Here is a 9,202-nt window from a genome sequence, read left to right on the forward strand (position 1 = left end):
GGACCCGGCTCAGTGGCCCTCCTCAATCCATGCGAATCAGAGTCTCTCAGACAGATGGGCATGGAGTAGGTGGGGGTTGACAGACAGAGGACAGGAGAGAAAGTGTTGAGTCTGAATGTAATTTCACAAAGTGAACACCAGTCTTATATAATACAGAAAACAAAGGGGTAGGATGTCACAGCAGGCAAAGTACATTGAAGTTATCTGACACGAAACAGAGGAATGACTTCAAAAGGACTTACAGGAACCAGGAAATATTTACAGTAAAGATAAAACAGCTCTGCCTAGGGTCAGCTAAAGACAGGTAAGGATTTCACACCTTAGTCACAATTTGTGCTACTCCTTTGAGCCTTGTGAAAGCTAGCACCAGGAGGTTCTGCTCTAGCAGAACTTCTCATTAATATTGCAATACCACAACCCCCCTATTTCCTAGGCCTTGGTAAATACTTGCATATGAACATAACTTGGCTGTAATGAAGATTCTAAAAATATTCTTTGCTAAGCTTGCCCTGAGATTTCTAACTCTTATCCAGTAAAATACTGTAAGAAAGCCTGCAAGACCCTCCACGATATTGCAGGGACAAATCTGGGGCATTCCAGCTATGGGAATGCCAAGGTTCCAGGAGGCTGAATTTCCTTGGAACTCTTTGACTCATAACTGCTTCCAGGTTTCCAAACCCCCTGTAATGGGAGTCACTACTGGAGTGGATGTAGCAACCTAGAGTCTTCAGAGAGAAAGGAGCTTCAGTTATGAAATTTTCTCCAGGAGACGCAGCTCTAAAGGCATTTCCTCAGTTAGTGAAAAAGTGGGAGAGGGCTCAGCCCATGGTGGGTGGTGCTGTCCCTGGGCTGTTAACCCTGGGTTCTGTAAGAAAGCAGTTGGAGCAAGCCANGTGAGGCAGGCCAGTAAGCAGGGTCCCTCCGTGGCTTCTGCAGCAGCTACTGCTTCCAGCTTCCAGGTTCCAGCCATGTTTGAGTTCCTGTCCAATGGTGGACCATGATCTGGAAGTGTAAGCCAAATACACACTTTCCTCCCCAATTCTTTTTTCTGGTCACAGCATATTTATCGAAGCAACAAAAGCCTAAGTAAGACATTTCATTTTTGTAGTAATGTTGTATCAGGTGCAATGGACAGCATTTAAGTCAAGCTAGTAATATTCTTTCTTCTCAGTCTGTTTGCTTAAAGCCATAGATCCATAGATACATCATCTTTTGAGTGACTACATAATACAGGTCGTGAATTTTCTAGCCAATGGTAAGTTATTTTTCCATCCAGATGCTTGAAGTGACTCATTTAACTATCTTTCTAATCATGGAAATACCTTACCCTGAATAACCAATTTTAAAATACCTTTTAAAAGACTTTCTGCTCAGCCATTCGCCTGTATGGGAGGTTGTCATGGCACCCAGGTGCTATTCTGATAGCATGACCCTGGTGGTCCACAAGGATTGGTCACAGCGAGTGGACACTTGGTTCAATCAGCCAGCAACACAAGGTCTGCAGATGCAAAGGCCTGGCAGGCAAAAGCACATTGCATTGCCCCTCCTCCCGAGTTCAATCCCATCAGGCCCACAGTGAGGTGCCCTATGGTTAGATATCACACCAAGGTCCGGGCTGGCAGGGGTTTCAGCCTGGAAGAATTCAGGGTGGCTGGCATCCACAGTAAAATGTTTCGAAGCATCGCCATCTCTGTGGACCCAAGGAGGCGAAACAAATCCATCGAATCGCTATAGGCCAATGTGTAGCGCCTAAAGGAGTACGGCTCCAAATTCACACTTATCTCCAGGAAGTCTTCCACTCCAAAGAAGTGAGATAATTCTGCTGAAGATCTTAAATTTGCCACCCAGATAACAGGACCTGTGGCGGCCATCCGGAATGTCTACAAAAGGGAGAAAGTCAGAGTCGTCGCAGAAGAAAAGAACTTCAAGGCTCTTGCCAGGCATCGCACGTGCTAATGCCAGGCTCTTTGGCATCTGAACAAAAAAGAGCAAAGGAAGCTGCAGAGCAAGATGTGGTAAAGAAAAGGCAACGCGTGGTTGGAACATTGCAATACATTTTCTATAAAGCAAAGGAGAGAAAACTTTCCTTAAAATTAATTAATTGTTTTAATTTGTTTTTCTTCTTCTCTCACATATTACATCCCAACCTCAGTTTTCTCCCCTCCACTCCTCCCAGTACCTCCCTTCTGACATCTCTTCTCCATCAGATCCACTCTTCGGTTTTCCCTTCAGAAAGGGGCGGGCCTCCCAGAGATGTCATCGGAACTGTCATAACAAGTTACAAGACTAGACACAATCCTCTCATACCCAGGCTGGAAGAGGCAACCCAGCAGGAGGGAAAGGGCCCCAAGAGCAGACAAAAGAGCCAGAGACTCCACAGCTCCCACTGTTAGTTGTCCTATCATTACACCGGGCTATACAACCATGATGTATATGCAGAGGATATAGCTCAGCCCCATGCAGTGTCCCGGATTTTCACATCACCTTTAATCCCAGCACTTGGAAGACTTAGGCAGGTTGATCTCGAATTTAAGGCCAACTTGACCTACAGAGGGAGTTCCAGGAGAGCCAGGACTACAGAGAAACCCTGTCTCAAAGAGCAACACCCTCCCCCCCCCAAAAGAAAAAAGAAAAGAAAAGAAAAGAAAAGAAAAGAAAAGAAAAGAAAAGAAAAGAAATGAAATGAAAATTTCTCACAATCTCTCCCACTTTCTTCCTCCCTATAATAGCAAACATTAGGTAGAGCTTGGGAACCCCAAGAAATGGGAGTGTGTGTGTGGTGGGAAAGATCAGAGGGGACAAGGTCACCAGTAGAACACAGCCAACAGAATCAACTAAGCAGGGCTCACAGGGGTTTGCACAGACTAAGGTAGCTTTTAAACATTGTTACATAACAAGAACCAGTGGGTGGAGCTTCAGTCATTACAGAGGAATCTGCTCTGTCTTCTGCATCTCTTATTGAGCTGTCTTGTCTGCAAGGACTGCAGTTGGGTTTCCTGACTCTAGCTTCCGAGGTCTAGAACTGAAAGAAAAATTCTACCATCACTTGGGAGGAGGGAGATAAAGAACAATGATGCAATCTCTGAATAATTATTAAATTTTCTGACTCAGGTTCTTTCACACCCCTTCACCAGAGTAAAAGGACCACGCCTGGTGGCAGAAGCATTTACAAGGCACAGAGAGCAGAGTCATAGAATTCTTTTACACTTATGACAATGAATAACTGAAAAGGAATATGATCTGCCACATCCATAAACATCTCAGTATCAAGATCTTATTACTCTATTATGTTTTGCATGCTAATCTATAACTGCTAAAATATAAATTATTACAGGAAAACTAATTTTATTAACAAAATTTATATTAAATATTTGTACTCCAATATGTACAAAAGATAGCTGATTCTCACACAACATGTAAGGTTTATCAGTATGTGATATAAAAAATGATCTTGAGGAACAAAACATCACTGGAAAATGTATTATATGCAGAAGAATCTTTGAATAATAAATACTAATGTAATCTTAATACCTAATATATCTAGAAAGTTCCTTTTAGTGAACTTTTAAAATGTATATTCTTCTCTCATATATTTTATCACAACTCAATTTCTTTACCCTCCTCTATCCCAGCCTTCTTCCCACCTTCTTTCTTCCCTGTATCCTTTCTCCATCTGCCTCCTCCTAGAAAAGAGCAGGCCTCCCAGGAACATCAACCTAACAAGTTACATGGGAAGAAAAGGATTCCACAAGTAGGAATGAGTCAGGGACAGTGCCTGCTCCCATTGTTAGCATCCCAGAAGAACATCAAGCACTCAGACTTAATGTACATGCAGAGGACCTAGGTCAGACCCCTACAGGTTTCCTGTGTATCTGTGAGTTCCCATGAGTCCCACTCAGATGCTTTTGTGGGTCATTTTCCCATAGCGTGTTCCTGACCCCTCTAGTCCTCCAATCGTTCCTGTCCCTCCTCCACAGGACTTTCTGAGCTCTGCCTGATGTTTGGCTGTGGGACTTTGCATCTGCTCTCATCAGTAGCTGGCTAGAGTCTCTCTGGTCGCTTTGAATACTATTCTGCTGGGCTCCAATCCCAGCTATCTAATCTAATCCAATCCTCTGGAGGCAGGAAAAACTGTAGGTCTAAGGTTATGTGGCTGGGTTGGTGTGCCAGTCCCTCCACTGGTTATAGAAGATGGCCTATTCAGGCTCTGTGTCTTCCATTACTAAGAGTCTTTGCTAGGGTTATGGTTGTAAATTTCATGGAATTTACATTGCATTAGGTTTCTACCTTGCCCCCTAAATGTCCTCCAATTTCAGTAGTTTCTCCCAGTATTTTATTCCTTCCCCAACCGGATTTCCCTTGTTTCCAGTCCCACTTGTCTCCAGTTAACCCTCAAAATCCATTCTACTTCTCCTTCCCAGGGAGATCCTTGCTTCCTCCCTTAAGTTTTCCTTGTTACTTAGCCTCTCTAGGTCTGTGGACTGTAACATAACTGTCTTTTACTTTACAGCTAATATTTCTTATAAGTAAGTACATACCATGTTTGCCTTTTTGGGTTTAGGTTATCTCACTCAAGATTTTTTTTTTCTATTTCCATCTAGTTGCCTTCAAATCATGATGCCATTGCTTTTTTTTTTTAACACATGAGTAATATTCCAATCTATACATGTACCACATTTTCTTCAAGCATTCTTCAGTTGAGCAATAATTAGGTTGTTTCCAGTTTCTGGCTATTATAACTAATGCTGTTATGAATATAGTTGAGCAAGTGTCCTTATGATAGGATGGACTACCCTTAGGGAATATGTGTAGGAATAGTACAATTGGCTCTTGAGGTAGATCGATTTCTATTTTTCATAGTGGCTGTAAAAGTTTGCACTCCATCAGCAACAGAGGAGTGTTCCCCTTGCTCTACAACCTAACCAGCATGAGCTACCACTTTGTGCTTTGATCTTAGTCATTTTGACAGGTATATCATGGAATCTCATTTTGATTTGCATTTCCCCAATGAATGAGGATCTTGAACATTTATTTAAGTGTTTTTTTTTATTTTATCCTGAATTTACATCTTACTTTATTTTAAAATGAGGACACTGAACTTTGACCTTGGGCTTGCTTCTTTAATAGGAAACACTGAACAAAATTATCTAGTTAGCTCCGATTTTTGATTATCAAGGTTGTAGATATAAGTTGCATAGATGTATCCTTATTTGTGATTGATTTTAAATAGAAGATAAAATGATGATAAGTGATCAATGGTGGATTGTATTTGGTCAGGGAGTACTTTACCGGATGGGATAATTGAGCCTATGTGAATAGTTGGTATTCTAGAATGCATAGTAAGCAGGGAACATAAAAATAGGAAGGTATAAATTATGATAATTCTTCAGACCATATTTTAAAACCATCACCTTAAAAATAACTGTACATGAAAATTCACACTTCTCTTGGGAGGCACTATAAGAAACTAGAACAAACTCAGGACACCCTCATGTCCCATCTGCTGATGCTGCAGAGATGCACGTGTGGAGGAGTATTTGGCGATGGTTGGGTGTCTGGGACGCCTGCCTTGTTCAGATTGAACCTTAGAGAGCAGGAGTTGGCAGGTGTTGAATGAACTTTTCTGAATACAGATGCAGTCTCACAACTTGCAGTGTAACCTGCAGGTGATTCATCAGAAAAATGGAATCCTGGGGACCTTGTATAACTAACATCTGTTCTCAGACAGAGACACATGCCTCTAGGCAAGGATCAGCTTCTTCTAAGATATCTACTCCTGAGACCTGAGATAGGACTCAAGAGCTGGAAAGTTGTCTTAACAAGTCACTAATAACTAATCCTTTTATTGCTGTGGAGCTGCTGTGATGCTCAAGGCAGCTGAAATGTCCTCAACAGACCAGTTATAATTTAGTATTTGTCTGTCATTCCGGACATGTGAAGCTGGGACTCTTTCTAAGACTAGAAAAATGAATTAGTGGTGATTTCTTTTGAGCTAACTAATATATATATATATATATATATATATATATATATATATTATATGGATATATATATTATATGGATATATATAATATATAATATATATATAGTTGTAATATATATATATGTAGTTGTAATATATATATAAGTTATATATAGTTATAATATATATATAATATATATACATGTATATACACACATATTTGTATTCAATCTCAGGAGTATAAGTTGAGGCTACCTTTAAACCCCACTTTACATTCTATTTTATTGTCCCTGATTGGGGATTAGAAATTATATTGGGACTGTATTTCTTGAATCTCAGTAACATAAGTAATCTAATTAAATTCAGACATAACAACAGAGAACAGTTACTGGTAATAATACATAGATTAAAAATACATATTTTTCTTGACAGAAGCTCTGGGTAATAGCAAAAGCCTCATTGTTGTAAAAGGCTCAAATTATAAGTGACAATAGTGACAAGAAATTATTCATATTGCCAAAGTAAGTAAGCAAGAAAATTATGATAAGCAATAAGTAAACTGTATAAAGAAGTCATATTAACATGTGAAAGGTCAAATATTTTATGTACAGAGACTACAACTATGTAAAGTTGTGTTATACACTCTCAAAAACATTTCTTCTCCATGTTCATCAAAAATATCAATTGGAGTGTCTGTGGAGAATTGACTCAGTTGTTTAGAACATGGTTGGTATTTCAGAGGACCCAGGTTTGATTCCTAGCACACCCACATGGTGGCTCACAACTATCCTTTAGTCTCTGGGGATGTGACATCCTTTTCTGGCCTTTGTGGGTACCAGGTGCATGTGTGGTATATAATACATTCATATAGGCAGGAGAAACATTCATACCCATACAATAAATCCTTTAAAAGATGGATTATCTCTGGTTTTTGAAGATATAAACAACAGGAATAATTCACTGATGATAATTTAAAAACTAAACCAACCAAGTAACTCAACTCAAAATATGTTAGCATCCTCAGTGCCTCTATCCCCACATCTCAGAAAGTTGGCTATATGACTCTTTTATCCTTGATATGTATAGTCAGTTAGATGGCTTGTTTGTGTATCACCTCTGTAGGTTATCAGTGGTACAGCTGCAGAATTTTCATGTTGTACCCCTGTAGGCATTTCCACTTCTATATGCTTCCACAAATAGTTGTTGGCCAATAAATTTCATGGGTAAGCCATGAAAGTCATGGATTTGCAGATATTTTGTAGTTTTACAGATTTTGAAAATTGGGATTAATAATTTAGTCCTTTTGAAGGTCCCAGATCACAAACACTTCATAATATGAGACATAGAAGGGTTTTTACTAAATGCTTCCCAATATTTATTTATATCTTTGAAATTTATATGTAAATGTCTAGGATGTTTCACTATGAGGGAGTAGTTTTTAACTCCTTTGAGCTGGGGTCTCATGTATCTCAGGCTGACCTCAAGGTCATTGTCTAGTCAATGGTAACCTTCAAAGTCTGATGATCCTATTGCCTTCACCTCCCAAATGTAGGGATAACAAACATGGACCACCATACCTACTCTATGTAGTATTGGGGATTAAAGCTATGGCCTCACACATATTGGTGGGCTGATTTAGAAGTGTACTGTATCTCTAGCCTTTAAGGAGTATTTTTCTACACGGTTATAAAAAGCTTATGTGTTCCTCAGACCTGATTCATTTTTCCTGGTCTTTTGTCTTCTTCATAGGGAACATTTAAAAATGTTTTAAAGAGATGATATATAATGCATTAGTTTTAATTTCTGTGCTAAGTACTCAACAAAGTAACATAAGGGATTAACTTGGGCTCAGAGCAGAGAAGGCAAGGTGGCAGGCAGCTCCTTGGAGGGAGAAGTACATGTCACATCTCAGAAGAACAGAAAGCAGAAAAGAGAGCTACTGGTACTCAACAGCATTCCTCTTTTCTCCCTCTTTTACTTTCCCTGGGACTCCAACACAGCCGTGGGTGCAGTATATATATATATATATATATATTTATATATATATATATACAGGCAGGACTTCATAATCTAGCTAATCCTTTCTGGAATATCCCTCACAGACACATCCTCTGCTGTGCTTTAGGTGGTTCTTAATCATATCAATTAACAGAGGCTATTCTTGGTCTGTTGGACAACCCGACACATTACTTTAAACATTACTGTAGGAATTGTCCTCTAAAGCCCTATTTCCACCTCATTCTGAAATAACATATTTAGATAACATATTTATCTTAGCATCCCGAAAGTCCTAACAGGTATAACATTATTAATAACTCTAAAACCAATGATCTATTTTGTGATGGGGGCGATATCTGTGTCTGTAAATTGAAAAAAATATATTGAGTTATATAATCAAACACATAAAGGTGGAATATCCTCATTACAAAAGGATGGATGGGAACATAGCAAATATTGTATAAAACAGAAACAACAACAACAATAACAACAAAACAACACTGAAAATACTGAATTCTTCATGTGTAGAAGCTGAGTGCTATTTTTAAAAGTATTCTATAGTAACATTTTCGGGGAGCTTAGAAAGTATTTATCTTTCCTAAAGATTTTTATTTATGTATTTGTTAATTTTCTAGTTTGTGATTTTTAGATATGTGCTCTGCACAACACAACCTCAATAAGACATCAAATGTTTTGCCAATTTTTTTTTTTCTGTACAATATCTCAGCATCAATTTCCATGTTCTCCTGTGGTCAGCTGGTTGGTTTAAACATATCTCAGTTTATTTATACTGCCTTTCAAGAGATTCATTTTATCTTTGATAACCTTTCTTTTACCTGCAGTAATTGTCCTGACTAATTCTTTGTTCCTATGTTCATGAATTCTCAGAATGCTTCTGAACCAATAGCCAGGCTAGGCCGTTGGGATTCCTCTGCAATTACAAAAGCCCATTGTTTATTTGCCTGTCTCTAGATATCTCTGAGACATGCTTGCTGCTGACATTCTTAGCTATTCACAGCACACTCTCTTTACAGAATGATATGCCTACTCACATATTTCCCTGTCCATTCCTAATCTACAGAATGAACTCAACATTCTTCAGTGCTAAAACATTAAAGTATAGCTAGCCCTTAGTCTTGACCCATTAGAAACAGGCTCTGAATATTCGTCCCTAGAATTGATTTTCTGTCAGCTCTCCTTGCTATGCCAACCATACAATAAAAGGGCCCTTCTTTTTTTTTT

The 9,202-nt window shown here is 39.0% G+C and overlaps 1 pseudogene; it reads left to right on the forward strand.

Moving 5' to 3' along the window:
• The first annotated feature begins 1,426 nt into the window (after nt 1-1,426).
• LOC110335106 lies at nt 1,427-5,711 on the forward strand (annotated as a pseudogene).
• The last annotated feature ends 3,491 nt before the right edge of the window (nt 5,712-9,202 follow it).

Source organism: Mus pahari, chromosome 17 (assembly GCF_900095145.1).
Source record: "Mus pahari chromosome 17, PAHARI_EIJ_v1.1, whole genome shotgun sequence".
Classification (NCBI taxonomy): domain Eukaryota; kingdom Metazoa; phylum Chordata; class Mammalia; order Rodentia; family Muridae; genus Mus; species Mus pahari.